This window comes from Octopus bimaculoides, chromosome 2, assembly GCF_001194135.2.
Source record: "Octopus bimaculoides isolate UCB-OBI-ISO-001 chromosome 2, ASM119413v2, whole genome shotgun sequence".
Classification (NCBI taxonomy): domain Eukaryota; kingdom Metazoa; phylum Mollusca; class Cephalopoda; order Octopoda; family Octopodidae; genus Octopus; species Octopus bimaculoides.
Genome location: NC_068982.1, coordinates 189,907,778 through 189,914,044, shown reverse-complemented (window position 1 = coordinate 189,914,044; position 6,267 = coordinate 189,907,778).

Sequence of the window (6,267 nt, the reverse complement as noted above, 5' to 3'; positions counted from 1 at the left end):
AGAGAGAGAGAGAGAGAGAGAGAGAGAAAATGGATGAACTAGATTAGTTAAGATGATTACGTTTTGATACATCTTTACACCTGTGGCACGTTTGGGAGTTTTTGCGTAATCATTAGCATCCATCTAAGGTGTAAAATACGCCTCTCCAGGTGATTGCTTAAATAATTCCTTCGTTAGACCCCACTGTAATCACACTCAGAGAATGTTAAGTATAGAATGTCTAAAGAGAAAGAGGGGTCCATTGTGCACATAATAGATTCTTGTGGTCCTTTGGCACAGAAGGTGTATAAATGCAGAAATTGTTGTGCAAGCAAGGTATTGCACTGGGACACATAAATGCAAAGGGGGTTTGAAGTAGAGAGAGAGTGTGACGGAAAATGATCTATTTAAGGTCTTATGTGACTTCATTTTTCAAACTTACTATGAGATTCAAGCAAGACAACCAAATATTATAATTGTGGGCTACGTGTCGAAAGAGTGCTTTCTTACAGATGTGGCTGTGTCTGCTAGTATTAATGTAACGGTCAAAGGGAAGGGAAAAATAGGAAAGCATCAAGATTTAGTTTGAGAAATGCGAAGACTGTGGACGGCTTCTGTGGTTATGGGTGTCCAAGGTACTGATACCAAGAGACTTGGTAGTTTCTTTCCGAGATCGGTCTAACTATGAGAGCTGCATTATTACAAAATCTGTACTATTAAGAACAGCTAGGATTGTTCGAAAGGTCTCCTTCATATGTAAAGAAATTTGTAAAGAAAACGGAATGATAAAGCAAGGTAATTATATGCATACCCGCTCAGACATATGGGTATCTGCTGTTGATGACGCGCAAAGACGCTGAAGTCATGTGATCAGGCATTTTAGTCGCTAGTACTGGATATTCTTCGTCTACTACTGATACTCTTGTGCTTTTAATCACTATACATCTATACAAGATGCTTTCTGAGGACGAATTATGAGGTATTATGGGCTTCCCTTAGGCATATTCACATTAAATAGGGCATACAAATTATTAGTCGGAACTAATACTGCTCCCGCCGTCGTGAATAACTAATATCATATTTGAAATGCTTTCACAGAGGATGGTTTTTGTAATGGATGCATTTCTTATGATATATTTACGCAAACCTGAAACGCACGTACTAAACGATTTCAAAAAAACCCTATTTGGTTTGACATCGTTCAGAGTTATATGTTTGCAGACATATATCCGGGTGTCGATGGTTTATCTGGAATTCGTTGGCGGAACCGTTTAAATATCGCATACCTTGTTGTCAGCTGCGCATGCTATTATTATTATTATTATCGATATTATTATTATTATTATTATTATTATTATTATTATTATTATTATTATTATTATTATCGATGTATTATTATGATGTAACTGTTGTTGTTATTGTTGTCGATGTTAAAGTGAGAAACGTTGTTCCATCTTTGGCCCCAACTATTCAGATGTTCCCATTTCATGTTGCATTGTTACCACCTAATGCAACAATCAATGCTCAAGTCTACTGTCAGCAATTAGAGCGTTTGAACCAAGCTTTGAAGGAAAAAAGACCCGCTTTAGTGAATCGAAAAGGAGTGATGTTTCATCAGAACAATGCGCGACCCCACACTGCAAAGATCACATCACAGAAGATCGAAGAGCTTGGTTGGTAAAGAATTCCTCATCCACCTTATTCTCCCGACCTTACTCCTTCAGACTACTATTTGTTTCGTAGTTTAAAGAATCATTTGGGGGACATAACTTTCGCAAAGCAGGAGGAGGTCGAAACTGACATTTCAGTGTTCTTCGCTTTGAAACCAAAAGAGTTTTACATTGATGGGATTAAAAAGCTTGTAAATAGATGGAAGGAAGTCATGGATAATCAGGGAAAGTACATTGATGATTAAATTTAAATTAAATATAACATTTGATCACTTGTTTTTTTTATTCAAAATTCGGACAGAACTTATGGGATGACCTGATAGATGATATTTTCAGAAGATAGGATAAAATATGTCTGAATTAGATTAGGATTAACTGGGAAACGAAACTAGCGCAAAGATAAAGTCTATGATTAGCTTGACTTTTACTCAAAACGATTCCTTTTTCACCAGGCCCAAACACTTTATCAAATAACCAAAAATGAAGAAATGGTCTAATTAACAACTCATGTCTTTCTCTAGGTGAGTGGTTTTTAACTGGGTCCAAATGGCACTTGGGGGTCCACATAAATTTATGAGCAATAATTTGGTTATACTTTTATAATACATAAAATATTTTAATAATTTTTTTATACAATTCCTAATAATATTTAATCATAAAAATATATGGCTTTTCAAAAATCGAATGGCTCTGAGGGTCTAGCAGAGTAAACTAGGAATCAAAGGGGTGGTCCACAGGTAAATGGTTGAGAACCACTGCCCGGATCACAAGCCCTGCAATTAATCTGCTGTCGAAACGATGCAGAAATGAGGTGGTGGTCATGGACTCGCCAGGATATCACCACTGGTTACGCTGAGGTTTGCTCTCGAATTATTATTATTATTATTATTATTATTATTATTATTATTATTATTATTATTATTATTATTATTATTATTATTATTGCCTTTGCACAGCTTCTAACGCTGGAGATGTACTACAGTGTCAGCTGTTCACTACAAGTGAACTAATGTAACACCCCTAATCTTTCGAGCACCTTCCGAAGTATTCAAGCGGTTCCAAGCAGTGCTGATTTCTGCAAAAGCTCGACCCTTATTGTAGCCCCTATTTATTCCAAGAACGAAAAGTCGATAGATATAACAGGTTAGCTTGGGAGGTCAGTTGTAGTTGCTGAAAAAGGTGGTAGTAGTACCAATAATTGTCGGAGTCCTGGAACACAGTGAGTAAAATTGTTATCATTATATTTGCCTTTGCACAGCTTCTAATGCTGGAGATGTACTACGGTGTCAGCTGTTCACTACCAGTGAACTAAGGTAACACCCCTTAATTTTCAAGCACCTTCCAGAGTATTCGAGCGGTTCCAAGCAGTGCTGTTTTCTGCAAGTGCTCCACCCTTATTGCAGCCCCTATTTGTTCCATATACTTATCAAGTTATCAAGATTTCTACTCACTGTTTCCAGGGCTCTGACAATTATTGGTATTACTACCATCTTTTTCATCGACCACAACTGCTTAACCTCCCAAGCTAACCTGGATGAAACTAGTAAACTATGAACGCGTGTATATTTGCACATAAACATACATAGATATGTGTTTATATTTATGTATTCATTTATTCTTTTACTTGTTTCAGTCATTTGACTGCGGCCATGCTGCAGCACCGCCTTAAACGATCTTAGTCGAAGAAATCGACCCCAGGACTCGTTCCTTTTAAGCCTAATACTTATTCTATCGGTCTATTGGACTGCTAATTTACGGGGACATAAACACACCACCATCGGTTGTCAAGCGATAGCGGAAGGATAAACAGACACACACACACATATATATATATATATATATATACGACGGAATTCTTCCAGCTTCCGCCTCCCAATTCCACTCACAAGGCTTTGGTCGTAGAAGATACTTGCCCAAGGTGCCACGCAGTGAGATTGAACCCAGAACCATGTGGTTGGGAAACAAGCTTCTTACCACAAAGTCATGTCTGCGCCTATATGTATGTGTGTGTGTGTGTGTGTGTGTGTGTGTGTGTGTGTGTGTGTGTGTGTGTGTGTGTGTGTGTGTGTGTGTGTGTGTGTGTGTGTGTGTGTGTGTATGTGTGTCTATGTATACATGCACACACACACACTCATATGTATATACAGTGACAAAGACCAATAAAAAAATTTTGCTTATAGGAAGTTGTAAGTCAGAAAAGCAATATAAAAACAGCAAGGGTAAAATATACAAAGCCCAGTATACCCATCATGACTACCCGTCTGATAAGGGTACACCAAGCACATGAATCACAACCATATTTGCGTGACATGGTGATCTCATATCAATATAAACAGTGCATGACCTCGCAGGTGGGGCCCAGTTAGAATTTTCTTCAGGTCGAGTAGCCCATCCCGCTCAAAAGGTCCCTGAATAAGGGTTGTTTAAGGATATTAAAAGAAACACCCATGTTTCCAGAGGTGAATTATTCAAACCCCAAAGAATTCCTCTCAACACATGGCTACGATGCTCCCCCACTACTTCTGCTCGTGATCAGAGATGCACTTATCGTCAGCCACCAAGGGACATGCTCAACTGGTTAAGGTCAAACAACTGACAAGCAAATCTGTGGTATTGAGCAGAATATTTGCTGTAGCCCATCTTTTATACCAAGATAAAACAATGTACATGATAACACTTCCAATCATTTAAGGTCAGAAGCTATGAGAGCCATTGCCTGGTACCGCATCGGGGCATTAAAACATTAAACCGTAACAATTATTTACATTATTTACAATTGACGGGTATTTGTCCTCATCTTGTTTGTTGTTAACACAATGTTTCGGCTGATATACCCTCCAGCCTTCATCAAGTGCCTTAGGGAAATTTCGAACCTGGATTCTCATCCCTAAGGTATTTTAGGATGTTGCTTTTATTATTATTATTATTCAGGGACATTTATTAATTTCGAAGAAGTGCAAAACTCTAACCTCCAGCGACTTCGTAAAGACCCCATGAATGAAAGTCTACCAAACTGAAAGTGCCAAGGACCCTTGTCACAACCTCCTTCATCTTTTCTCTCATTTTGGCAAACAACCAAGAGTCACAAAGGGAAAGTGGCTGAGGAACAGTTTTGACAGCCCATCGCTGTCAAGTAGTTGGTTAACAGGATAGAATTGAGGACTGGTGCATTATCCTGGTGTGGGTGCCCCTGACCCGAGTGGAAGAACCTTCTTCTTGAACTCCCTCAAAAACCACCATAAGGCATTCTTTGTTGATCGTCTGACCGGAGGAACCCAGTGGATGCAGGTTATGCCTTTGATGTCGAGAAAGGCGATCACTGTGAGCTTCTCGGGGGACTTGCTTTGCTTGGCCTCTTATGTCGGCGAAAAACAGATGCCTGGTTCATACTAGTTAATCCATAAGCAGCCTGGAGCAGTTCACAATTTCTTGTAGCATTTTTGCTCAATTTAAAATAGAATTTAATGCATAACGAGCTTCCAAATTGTCTCCACATCTCGACTGCATTCTGTAAGGTGTGTACAAGTGTGTACAAAGTGTTGTTACAGGTGTCTCCTTCAACTTGGAATAAAAATGTCGGCAGATCAGCTTATTAGATTTAAAATAACGATATACTAAAATTACAATGATTTAGGACAGTTGCAATTGCTTCTGCTAATAATTCAGAATGAAGATAACCATAACAAGTTCGCTTAGGTATCCTCTCCAATCTTCTGACGATTTTGACAACAACGACACAGTCGTCACGCAATACTAAGAAATATATTATACACCCGTCCATTCCAGCTCTTCACGTTCTGAGTTCAAATTCGGCCGAGATCAACTTTTCCTCTCCTCCTTTCTAGGGTCGTTAAAGTAACAATTTATTACTGAGTCGATGTTTTATGACCTATGCCCTCTCTTAAAATTGCTAGCCTTCAGCCAAAATTCGAAACCAAAATACAGTAGCACATAGGGCGAAATGCTTAGCGGCACTTCGTCCGTCTTTACGTTATGAGTTCAAATTCCGGTGAAATCGACTTTGCCTTTCAACCTTTTGGGGTCGACAAAATAAGTACCAGTTGAATACTGGGCTCGATGTAATCGACTTACTCCATCCTTGAAAAAACTGCTAGCCTTGTGCCAAAATGTAAAGCCAATATATAACCATCTTCCTTCATTTCTATAAAGACAGTAAGGCGTGATTTGAAGGGTATGTATGTAGCTGTTATTTCTAACAAGTTAAGAAACCACATAGGATTCTCTTTATTTCATCGTCTATCAAGCAAAATGAAAAGTTCGCTCGGCAGTTCGCTAAACAACAACAACAATAATAACAACAACAACGACGTCGACGACGATGACGACGACGACGACGACAGCAGCAGCCATATTCTTCAGAGAAATAACCTTCAGCTCAGTTGATTCCAGCAAAACTTATCAACCTTTACGAGCAAAAGTAGAATAATTTCTTGTTGAAATTGCTAATCTTATTTTAAAAAGCTATTTTAGTTTCTTTAAACTTCAAAACATCAATAAAAAAAGAAACTACAAAAACAAATATCTCATAAAGTTTTTTTTTTTTTATCTATTTCCAATTTATGTAAAAATGTGTGTATGCGTCTCTCTCTCTCTCTCT